Genomic DNA, 12,516 nt, shown 5'->3' on the forward strand with positions numbered 1-12,516 from the left:
TTAGCGTTTAAGGGAAGTACTTCCGGGGAGGCTGCGCCCCGCCCCTGAGCCCAGGAAGGGTGGTGTGCGCGAGTACCGCGAGTGTCTTCAAATTTCCCCTCCTCGTGGAGGCGCAAAGGAGAAACGTCTCTGGACTCCTAGCTGATCACAGTGTTTGAAGCCGCACGCTACACTCTTAGTGGCCTCTCCCTCATTTCCCTCACCCCCACGTCGGAACCGATCAAGCCTGCTTCTCAATGGTGGGTTCGTGGATGGGGGAGGGGTAATTAGGGAGCCGAAGGCAGCCAACTATATGTGGTGGTTCCATGGTGTAATGGTTAGCACTCTGGACTCTGAATCCAGCGATCCGAGTTCAAATCTCGGTGGAACCTGTCCCATTTAGGTTTTTTTTTTCCACTCCTGACCAACATTTTTAATTCTGCAATTCACTAAGTGATGATTGTTAAACAACTACTGTACATATGGCCTTGAACTAAGTAAGGAAGGAATTTCGTAGAATTTAACCTTTGCCTGCAAAGATCTCACAAATTTACTCATTCAATCCTGTACTTTATTGTCACCAGCATGTCTCCTTAACAGCCTCTTCACTTCCTTTTTAAAACCTGGGCCCTCTTCCACAGACCTTAATTGAAAAGTTTGGATGAACTTGATTCCTTTTTCTAGAATTTTCAACTTCCAACTTCATTCAAGGGCAGGCACTTTTTCCTCACTCCTTTTCTCCGAAACCTCTCAAACTATTTGCAGACGTCATTCAGAGAATTTCACACACCCTCCTCATCAAGATTCATCGAGAACTTCTTGAGCCACATTCTCTAAGCCATCGATTTTCAACCGGTGTGCTACTGGCACACTGGTGTGCTGCAAGAATTTTTTAAACATGAAATACCTGACTATTTGTCAGGGGCACTGACCTCTTTTCCCTTAGATTGTCAAATTAAAAAATGACAACAGCCAATGCAACATAGCCATTCAGTATGAATGAATCAAAGTCATACCTAATTTTTTTTGTCATTTTGGCAAAAAATATATTTTTTGGTGTGCTGCAGAATTTTAGTAATTAGTTTATGTGTACCATGAGATGAAAAGGGTTGAAAATCCCTGCTCTAAGCTAAACTCATTTACATAATTATTGCACTTAACACAGATCAAAGATGGCAGTTTCCATTTTAGCAGAAATGTGGATACTAAGACAAGTGAATTGCCAAAGATCAAGCATTAAGGTCTCTCTATAGAGTTGTTATTCCAAAAAGCTTTTCCCATTTATTGCGACCCCTCATATCATCTATATGCAAACCCTCAATTTAGTCTTTTGAGCAAGGGTTCCTGTAATAAGCAGCATGATGTCTCCCCAAAGGTGTCCACTTCCCAGTCCTTGGAACTGGTGGCAAATCAAATGGGAATTAAGGTTGCAAATAAACTTTTTTTTTTAATCCTCACTGGAAGATATGTTTAGAGAGAGGAAAGGAGACAGAGAAAAAAACATGGATTGGTTGCCTCACGTACATTCCCCGAACTGGGACTAAACCTGCAACCTAGGTATGTGCCCTGACAGAAAATCGAACCCCCAACCTTTATGGTGTACTTATGCTCCAACTGACAGAGCCACCTGGGCAGGGCAAATCAACTGATTTTAAAATAGTGAGATTCTCCTGATTCTCTTGTTGGGCCTGATGTTGTCGTGAGGGTCCTTAAAAGTGGAAAAGGAAGGCAGAGGAGCTCAGAGTAATGTGGTGTGAGAAGGCCTTATAATAAATAAACAGCCATTTAAAATGGAGTTGGAGCTGCCATCCCAGAGGAACTACCTTCCCAGAGGAACTACCTTGCATGCCTTACTCCTTAAACCTTTTGGATGTTAAAACTGGGCAAAATAACCTGGCTAGTGTTGCTCAGTGGTTGAGCATTGGTTGACTTATGAACAAGGAGGTCACCCTTCAATTCCCGGTCAGGGCACATGTCCAGATTGCAGGCTCGATCCCTGATGGGGCTCATGCAGGAGGCAGCCGATCAATGACTCTCTCATCACTGATGTTTCTATCTTTCCCTCTCCCTTCCTCTCTCTGAAATCAATAAAAACAGATATTTTTTTTTAAAAAAAATAGCCTTTCTTATTTGAAAAACAAAACAAAAAACTGGGCAAAATAATCTTTGGACTGGGCCTAGAGTAGCACTGTATTCCAAACAAATTTGCAAAGCTAACAGGAAAGCAAGCATGAACACTGGACTAAAAATTGAAGATATTCTTTAGAATTAGCATCACTATGTTAGTACTTCTGCACCTATAGAATTTCCTTCCTTCTAGTCATATAATTGTTCGCCTTCCCTTTCTCATAAATATCCCTTGCTTTCACCTCTTAATCAAAACCCTATTTGGGTTTCTTTCTGAATCAGTCCTTCCCTGATAGCTATTCTTTTGGATCTCAAATAAAGGCTTATTGCCTCACATTTTGGCCTTTTTTTCTTTTTTAAATCCCAAGGATGTTTTTTTTTTCATTGATTCTAGAGAGAGAGGAAGGGAGAGGGAGAGACAGAAAGAGAAACATCATGTGAGAGAAAAGCATCGTCAATTGTTCTCCGGTTGCCTCCTGTACAGGCCCTGATGGGGGATCAAACCCGGAACCTGGATATGTGTCCTGACCCCTCGAGACCCTTTGGTGCTCGTGAAAACGTTCCAACCACTGAGACACACCAGCCAAGGCTGGCCTTTTATTTTTAGGTTAACAGCCTTATTAAAAAAAGAAACAACAGGCCAAAATGGAGTTGCTTTGCCCAGCTGGCATGGTTCAGTGGTTGAACATGAACCTATGAACCAGGAGGTCATGGTTCGAGTCCCAGTCAGGGCACATGCCGGGTTGCAGGCTCCATCCCCAGTGGGAAGGTGTGCAGGAGGCCGCCAATCAATGATTCTCTGTCATCACTGATGTTTCTATCTCTCTATCCCTCTCCCTTCCTCCATCTGAAATCAAAACATTAAAAAAAAAAAAATGGAGCTCGGCCAGGTGTGGCTCAGTGGTTGAGCTTCGACCTAGGATCCAGGTGATCGGGGTTCGATTCCTGGTCAGGGCACATGCCCGGTTGTGGGCTTGATCAATGACTCTCTCATCATTGATGTTTCTATCTTTCTCTCCCTCTCCTTTCCTCTCTCTGAAATCAATAAAGATATATTTAAAAAAAAAAAAAAAATGGAGTCACTTTTGCTAAGCCATGTCACCAACCAAAACTTAATAATTAACCTAATGGTAGTCTCTGCCTCTCCCAGGAGTAGAATTTTAAACCAATCAGTCTGAAATATCCTGATCCATACTACAAGATAGAACCCATGCCATTTCCCTTTCCCAAAAGAATGCTGGCCTAAAAATAATCCTCTTTTCTTTTGCTGATAATATCACTTTGTCTATAGGTCTTTCATTTTGAACAAGTCTTCAGAGCTCCCTTCTAGTTCCTAGATGAGATGCTGCCTGATTCATGAATTGCTTAATAAAGCCAATTAGACCTTCACATTGAATTTTGTCCTTTAACAGCCTCAACCATCACTTGTGGCTTTGAAGATGGAGGAAGGGGGCCAGGAGCCTAGGAATGCAAAGGCTTCTAGAAGATGGAAAAGGCAAGGAAATTGTTATTTCCCTAAGGCCCCCAGAAGGAACACCACCCTTAATTTTAGCTCTGTGAGACCCACATCACCAAGTTTGTGGTCATTTGTTACAGCAGCAAGAGACAACTAATACAGTACCATTTTCAGTGCTTTCTGTGACAGTATAAAGCAATAGAAGGTTTAAGGCCTAGATACTTCTTTGTGCAGGGGTTAACATTATCTACATTGGAAAAGAAGCACAATGTTATTTAAGCAGCCAAATATTTGCACTACTGATTATTCATAAGACACAGTCCTAGCACTACTCAGGTGTATACACAAGATGGTCCCAAGAAAAGAGGAACATCAATAACTAGACAGTTCTGAAGGAGTAAATAGTGAGAGTTCTTTATATGCATAATATGCATAGCCCATGGACAAATTATAGTGTGGGGAGGCTTGAGGAAGTGGCATGAGCAGGGTGGAGAGGGCCAACGGGGTGGAGGGAAAGGGGGACATCTGTAATACTTTCACAATAAAGATTCAACCTATTAAAAATAGGTTTAATAATAATAATAATAATGAGATGCCTGGTGATTAGTACTACAGAGAGACAAAGAATTAGAAAGAACTCCCTGGAGGAGAAGGAACTAGCATTGACCCCTGAACGAAGAAGCAAGGAAGGAAACTCATTTTGGGAAATGAAGGAAATTAGATGATAAGAACATGTTGAGCAAGGCCATTAATGCCGGAAGAATAATTACGAACTTCTCCCCTGAAGTCATTGTTTCTCAATGTGTGTTCTTGTTATCAGAGAAATCAGGGTGTCCTCTTCCCCATTGGGTGCTGGGGGGGGGGTCCTTACAATATCTTGAGAAAAATTTTCTGAGGCTTGAACAGGAGGATGACTGATTTTTATTTGCATGGAATTACATCCCTGGGTTTCCAAAGTCCCACTCCAGTCATAGAAGAAGTGTATCTGGGGTTTTAGTAAAACTAAAAGCAAGGCCAGTGTCCAGAATTTCCATTCCACATTGCAGCCAGGTCCAGTTCAGCATCAGGCTAGTTACAGTCCATTAGTCCACTGGGGGGGGGGATCCACATGGCTGTAGGCTGTGTGGTCTAATACAGGACAGTATACCCCAAGCAGTAAGAGTCCCAAGAGCATAAGAGAAACCAAGAGCACAAGAGAGTGAGCTTCTTTATTCAGGGAATCAAGTATCCCAGATGTATGTGAGCTTGCAGTGGCCTTGCCCATTCTGACCAATGACCTGTTCCCAGGTCTGACTGACCCATAAGTACCTTCCCTATGTCACCCCAACTTTACTGGGCATGCATCTATTCTCCTCCCTGTTCAGTCCCTTCTCCCAGCAATCTGTGGGAAATAGACTGGTGGCTCCCTGGGGAGTGTAAAACTTTAGCTTCCTGGTGATGTTGTCCAAATGGCATGCCTATGATATTTAGCCTTCCCTTTGCTCCTTTCCTGTTATTGATAGCTAGTTAATTACAATGATATCATTCTGAGAATGCCAACAGTGTTCTTCAAAAGAAAGATTGCTAATCTTTATCAAATAAATTGAGAACTGCACACCTTCTCTCCCCACCCCTGTAGAAATTTCCTTATGTGTGTTACTGGAAAGGGGACCTGGTCCTGAGCAGGTATGCCTGAAGCTGGCCTGTAGTGTGCCAGGTTCTTCATGCAGGAAAGATATCACAAAACTGTTGTAGGCGGTGGGAATGGCACCAGGTGTTAGAGTTCTCCAAGTATAAGAGGACATTTATTTGGAAAATCACAGGGGTAGAAAAAGTAATTCCTAGAAGAAATGGGCTTAGGAAACAAGTTATAGAGGTAAAGGAAGGGCCCTAGGAGCTTAGGAGTGAGGAAGTCAATGGTAATGTGCCTGGGGGTGGAGGAGGGGGCGCAGAGGGAAGGGAAAGGCGCAGGCTGCTCCCCGAAGGGAGGTGCTGGGTCTCTTGCCTAAGGGTTTTAAGGGTGGGGATTTAGGGGAGGTCCCAGGGGAAGATCTCAGTAGCATATTCAGCAGCTTTCCAGGTATGTCCTTTCAGGGTCTAGGACTCCACTGATCCATTGGTGGGCACCAGGGCAGGGGTGCTTATCCAATGCAGCTGGTTCCTAGGTTAGCTGTGGCTGGTTTTGTTGCTTTCTGAGCTCGGAGCTGAAATACAGCCGAGGCCTAGATGTTACCCAGGGGAGGAAAGGCCACCCTGGGGGTGAGGTCCCACCTTGTCTGTTGCTAGACACCTGGGGCTTTCCACCCTGATGACCTTCAGTACCTAGCCCCTCATCCTTGCTCTGCTCATGTCTGTCCAACTGCCTACCACAAAAGGAGTCCAGGTGGTTTTTAGAGGCTGTTTATTAAAGCTGGAGACAATGAAACAAGGAAGCGCCTAGGATAGAAGAAGCAACAGAGGGACTAGGTGGGGAAATGAACCTAGGCTGGGCTGCTTTGGCTCACTAAGAAGTCAGAAAAAAGGGAGACTTGGGGACAGGGTCAGGGGGTGGGCCCAGGATGAGCTGCTGCTGCCCATGGCTCCCTGGTTGCTAGCCTTGTGGGGTCCTTTAGAGTTTAGGAGATACATGCCTGTCTGGAAAGAAGAGGAGGAAGGGTAAGGTGAGGGCATGGTCCTGGGAGGGAGAGGGAGTGCTAGAACCTTTGTTTTTTCAAGGATTTTAAAGTCTCAGTTTAAGGGAGGACTTAAGGGAGGATCTCAATAGAATATTCATCAGTTTTATGCAGATATGTCAAAATGAGATTTATTCCCTTAACTTCATCTGTCCTTGGGTGTGGTTGGCAAATGGCACTAATTGGATTTCTGCTGTGTAGGGTGATTTAAGCTATTTACCCTCTGGTTGGGAAGAAGTGTAAACCATTTACTCTTAAATGTCCTTGGTTCAGGGAAGATAGGATTTTGCAATTTACTAGATGGTTGTAAACTGCTTGGCCGTTGAACTATCTGTCGGTTTCCCCATTCTGCTTGCTCTGGCTCACTAGCCTACCTGGTGTGGATGGAAAAGGGGCCACATACTAAACCTGACAAGCACAATGGAGGCCTGCATGGCAGCCTTATAAACTCGGAGACCTAAAGTAATGACATAGGATGGTCTGAAATTAAAACTGCCTAACTAAAGGTGAGTCATGGCGGGTAGTCAAGTACTAGGCTGGTATCTTCCTTGACAAAGGTCAGTCTTTACCTTAGCTGAGCATGTCTATTGTCTTTTTGCATCTAGGACAACATACCCTTGGAATGTCAGATCCAGGCACAACCGCTGCACCAGAGCAGAGACCATAGAACCGCTCATTGTTATCTTGATCTCCCACATACCATCTCTATGTGCTGTAAATGTTCATTGTTAACTATCCTCTACTCACCAATGTAAAAGAAGTGAGTGTCTATCCCTTTTACTTTTTATCCGGTCTCTGAGATTTCCCCACTTTGCTTTCTCCCACCTCCCTAATCTATCACAAATGGATTTCATGTAGCCCCAAATGGATTCCAGTGTATAAAATAAGGTACAAAATGCCATTTTGTGGAGCATTTTCTAAAACCATTGAGATTTTGTTTCCCAGTAAATGTCATGAGTTTGGCTCAAAAAAACTCATAGAAATTCTTACAGCCCTGGCCAGGTGGCTCGGTTGGAGAATCATCCTGTACACCAAAAGTTTGAGGGTTCAATTCCTGGTCAGGGCAAGTATGGGAGGATTGATGTCTCTCTCTCTCTCTCTCTCTCCCCCTTCCTCTCTCTAAAATCAATAAACATATCCTCAGGTGAGGATAAAAAAAAATTCTTACAGATTTGCACGGTTTTTATGTTGACAGCACATTGCCACTTTAAAAACTAGCTCTTCCACTTCGAAGAAATCTATTTTTAACTGTGTTGAGACAGTATGTACTCACCAGACCACAGGACTCTTTTTCCATTGAACACCTATTAGCGCCCCTCTAAACACTTTGGGGGAGCCATCACACATTTGTAAAATGAGAGGTGATTGAAATAAACCTGGTCTGAAGAAAAGTAAGCTGGCCGTGGACTGCAGGACAGAGGTAAAGAAAGAGTGGAGGTGTGAGTATTAGTTAGGAAGCTATTACAATTAACTGGACACAAGCTAACAGAAATGGGGTATAGCTATGGGAATAAAGAAAAGAGAAAAACCAAAAGTTGTTGTGGGGGAGAAAGTGGGGAATGGATTCCATGAACAAAGAAGGGTTTTACTTTCTTGTTTTCTGCGGGGAGGAGGGAGGAAGGGTAGTAATTGCTTAATGTATCTTTTTTTAATCTCTCAAGAAATATAGGACCTAGTGCACAGCCCCCAAACATCCTTACATTGTATGTAGCCCTACCGCTAATCATGCTTGCGGCCTCATTTTTCAGAGCTTTGCTTCCATTTCCAAATAAAGAATGAGCAGTTTCATTCAAAAAAAGAAACAGGAATCTAATGTAAATGACTTAAATAATACACAAATATAGAGTAAATCCTTAAAGTCCTCCTAAACTCCAATTCCTCCTCCAACTCGAGATAACTGCTACATTTTCTTTTAATATAGAGTCATGCGCCACATAATGATCATGGGTCAAGGACAGACTGCATTTATGACAGTGGTCCATAAGATTCTACTGTATAGCCTAGTTGTGTAGTAGGCTATGCCATCCAGGTTTGTGTAAGTGCCCTCTATCTTTGCACAATGATGAAATCACCTAACGATGCATTTCTCAGAGCATATCCTGATTGTTAAGCGATGTGTGAATGTATATAAAATCAGGTTATGTGGACTGTTCTTGTCTTGAAAAATCTTTCCACATTAGTCCACACAGATTTAATTCATTCGCTGCATAGTTTTCCTTAGCAGGGATGCACCGTACCGTAGTTTGTACAATCATTCCCATTCACTTACCCTTGGATATGGTGGATACTGAGGGTTCACTAAATTAAAACCTATTCCCAAATTGTTCCTTCTTTGCCCACTTTCCCTTTAGAGACTGGACAAGCCAAATAGTCATTTTCCCAGCTACTCTGGAATATTTTATATAATATAAAAATATAGTAGCAAAATTTTAAAATTTTTATTTATTATTTATTTACTTATTTATCTTTTAATCCTCACCCAAGGATACGTTTCATTGATTCTAGGGAGAGAAAGGAAAGAGAGAGAGAGAGAAACACATCAATTAGTTGCCTCTCATATGCACCCTGACTGGGAATTGAACCCACAACCCAGGTATGTGCCCTGACTGGAATTGAACCTGTGACCTTCTAGCATATGGACGACACTCCTACCAACTAAGCCACACTAGCCAGGGCTAGTAGCAATATTATTTTTAATTTTTGCCCATCTGGTTTGCCCAATAATTTCTACTTCTCTAATAACCAGTGAATGTAAACATTTTCTTCTATGTTTATTAGCCATTTACAGTTCTTCTGTGAATTGCCTGTCAATATCCTTATCCATTTTCTTGTTGGGTTTATATTTTCTTAATGATGTGGAGGATCTCTATATATTTCTATGTTTTAGTCCTTTGTTTGTTATATATGGCACAAATATTTTCTCCAATTCTATCATCTGGTTTTTTATTGTATTAATGATGCCCTTTTCCATACAGAAGTTTTAAATTTTTATTTAATCAAATCTTTCTCAGTCATTTCTTTTATGGCTTCTGGGTGTTGCATTTTGCATAAGAAGGCTTCTCCATGCCAAGATTTTTTTTTTAATTTCTTCAAATATTTTTATAATTTTTCCTCCATCTGGATTTTATTTATATTGGGGATGATGTGAAGTAGGGATCTAAATTAATTCTTTTCACATGGATAGCCACTTGTTTCACATCATTTATTTAAATAGTTCATCTTTTTTCCCAATGACTTGAAATGCCTAATTTATTATAAATAAGTTTCACGTATTTAAATGAGTCTGTTTTTTAATCTTCACACCATACCTCTGGCACCCACAGAGGAACACTGTTCAGATGTTCCTTCAAGAGAAAGCCTATTGTGAGAAATGTAGTTCGTGGACAGTCTCCAGCTGCCACACCTCCAAGATCCACTGCAATGCTCACACTGAAGTCATGCTCTCTCTGGACTGTTCCCAGACAATGACTGAGCACAGCAAGGGTAATAGAGCTGGACCAGTTCTGTCCAAAGTAAGGCTCTTCTAATGGGCAGTCTTTCCCCTGGAGCTGTTTGCCTCTTTCCTGACAGCATCCCAGAATTTCTGTAGGCTGGCTGACTTTCTCACCAAAGTTAGCTTGTTCATTTTCATCGACACCCAGCCCAGAAATGACACCTGCTATGGCCTCTTAAATTCCACCATTACCAAGACATTTCTTTGGATAAGTACTGATTACCAGCCCCCTTCTTTCCCCAGACTCCTATCCTGCAACCCTAGGTGTGGTTGTGTGTTTACTAGTGCCTCCTATAGGAGTGAATTTGCTTTGGCATTGTGAGACCTCATCAAGTTCTTACAATTTCCAATTTTAAGTGCATGCTTATTTAAAAGGGAAAAAAAACACCTAGAAGACCATGATTTTTGTTTCTCAGTTGTTTATTTGGGGGAAAAATAGATATTTTAATAAATAAAAAATATCACAATACTAAATTGGTCAGGGTGAGCAAAAGGAAGATAAAGATGACGCTTTTAGATGTAGAACCAAAGCTCAGAAGAGAGGAATAATTACTGTATGACCCAGTCAATCAACTCCTAGGTATTTGTATGAAAGACACAAAAGCATATATCCATACAAAAACCTGCATATGAATGTTTATAGCTGAATTATTTGTAATAGCAAACCCCCCCCCCCAAAACCTAGAAATAGCCCACATGTCCATCAACAGGTGGAAGGATAAGCAAATTTTGATATATCCACATAATGGAATATTACACAACAATAAAAAAAAGGAATGAACAACTGATACAACAAAGTGGATGAATCTCAAAATAATCATGCTGAGTGAAATCCACCAGAGAAAAAAAGAATACATATTGTATGAATCAATTTGTACACAATTCTACAAAATACAAACAGAACTATAGCGACAGGAAGCATATCAGTTGTCTAGAGGCAGAATGGAAAAGGGAAAGAGGAATTAAAAGGTATGAGGCCCTGGCCAGGTGGCTCAGTTGGTTGGAGCATTGTCCTGTACGCCAAGAGATTGCAGGTTTGATTCCTGGTCAGGGCACATACCTAGGTTGTGGGTTCCATCCCCAGTCAGGGAGTGTATCGGAGGCAACTGATCAATGTTCCTCTCACTCTCTCTCTCTCTCTCCCTTCCTCCCTCTCTAAAATAATTTATTTTAAAGTTATACCTTTTATTTATTTTTCTTGTCTTATTACATTAGTTAGGCCTTCCAGAAAAACATTTACAATAAAAGTAGTGAATGGCATCTTTGTCGTGTTTCCTTTTTTAAAAATAAGTGTTATTGAGATGTAATTAATGTAACATGAAATCTACCCATTAAAGTGTACACTTAGAAAACTAAGGTGGATCCTAAAGGTACTAACAGTTGGAAGCTGTCAGCTTATTACAGTTCTTGCAGCTGACTGAGCATTGCACTTTTTGCCATATTTTTGTTGTAATCTCTTTTGTATATATTATCTCACAAAGTTTAGAGTATCTTCCTCTTCTTTAAATAATACGTTGAATCCCCAAAGTGCCTAGCACAGCTTCTTGCCCATGGTAGGACCTTGTTAAATATGTAGAATAATAAGAATAAGTACCTATCCATTAATTTCAGGATCTTTAGATGATTCTAGGCAGTAAAGTATATGACACAGTCCTTTCCTGTGGTAAATGTTTAACAACTGGTTCTTGGAAATACTGATTTCTAGTGTTTGTTGATATCCAAGGTGTAACTATTTCCACCATGGTCAATTTCAATACTCATGTGATGTTAACCAGGATGCAGAATTCCTGAAAATTCAACAATCAGTCCTTGCAATCTGTTACAAGCCAGCTCCAACACACCACTGTTCCTTACCTTCACAGAGAAAGAGTTTGCTTTGGTTTTTCGTATATTGAAAAAAATTAGAAAAATATTAAATGCAATTAAAAAAAATAATTCGCTCATAGTTTTACTAATCTAAAAGCTATCATAACTCTTCATTTTTATGTTCTCTCCCAGTCTTTGCTTTATGCATACATATTTTAACCAGTTGTAATCATACAATTTAAAAAATGTTTTATTGTGGCAAATTTTAAATATATAAAAAGTATACAGAGTAAAGTAATGAACTTCATGTACCATTACCCAATCCCCCAAAACATTAACCTTTGGCCAACCATGTCCCATCTACATCAGCAGCTCCTTGCCCCTTACCCACATTTTTTAAAACAATCCCAGACATCATATCCTCCCATCTGTAAATATTTCAGTAGTAATCATTCAGTATTTCATTGTGCTTTTTTCACTTGTAGTCTAAGGAAGACAAAGACATAAATAATTCAGCTAAAAAAAGTTAAGTAAGTATTCTGATATTGGCAGTGAGGGCTGACTGGGAGGAGCAAGGGAGGAGTGTCTTAAAGCTATAGCATCTGAAGAACTTTACTAAACAATCTTTTTATTCCCCGCCCCCATCCTTCTTTTTGTGATAAAGTACAATGAACCCAATTAAAATCCCACATGTTTTCATTGACACACTGAATCACATATAACATGGACTGAATCACAATGTCTCTACACATGAAAAATGCCCATCAAAACAAATTTTATTTAATACAGCTAAATCCCATGGCAGTTACCAGTCATCTTCTCCAAAACTAGCTTTTTAAAAACATTTTTCTATAAACCCCCTTGGACATATTTTATTTTGTTTTTTTAATTTAATTTAATTTAATTTTTTTTGAGAGAGAGGAAGGGGCAGAGAGAAAGAGAAAGAGAAAGAGAGAGAAACGACGTCAATAAGAGAAACATCGATCAGTTGCCTCCCTCATGGA

At 40.7% G+C, this 12,516-nt stretch overlaps 1 non-coding gene across 1 annotated transcript; it reads left to right on the plus strand.

The window, feature by feature from the left end:
- The first annotated feature begins 299 nt into the window (after positions 1-299).
- Positions 300-371, plus strand: TRNAQ-CUG (transfer RNA glutamine (anticodon CUG)). Its single transcript has one exon. It is a non-coding gene; the product is annotated as a tRNA-Gln (tRNA).
- Positions 372-12,516: the final 12,145 nt, after the last annotated feature.

The sequence above is a fragment of the Miniopterus natalensis genome, chromosome 1 (assembly GCF_054644295.1).
Source record: "Miniopterus natalensis isolate mMinNat1 chromosome 1, mMinNat1.hap1, whole genome shotgun sequence".
Lineage (NCBI taxonomy): Eukaryota > Metazoa > Chordata > Mammalia > Chiroptera > Miniopteridae > Miniopterus > Miniopterus natalensis.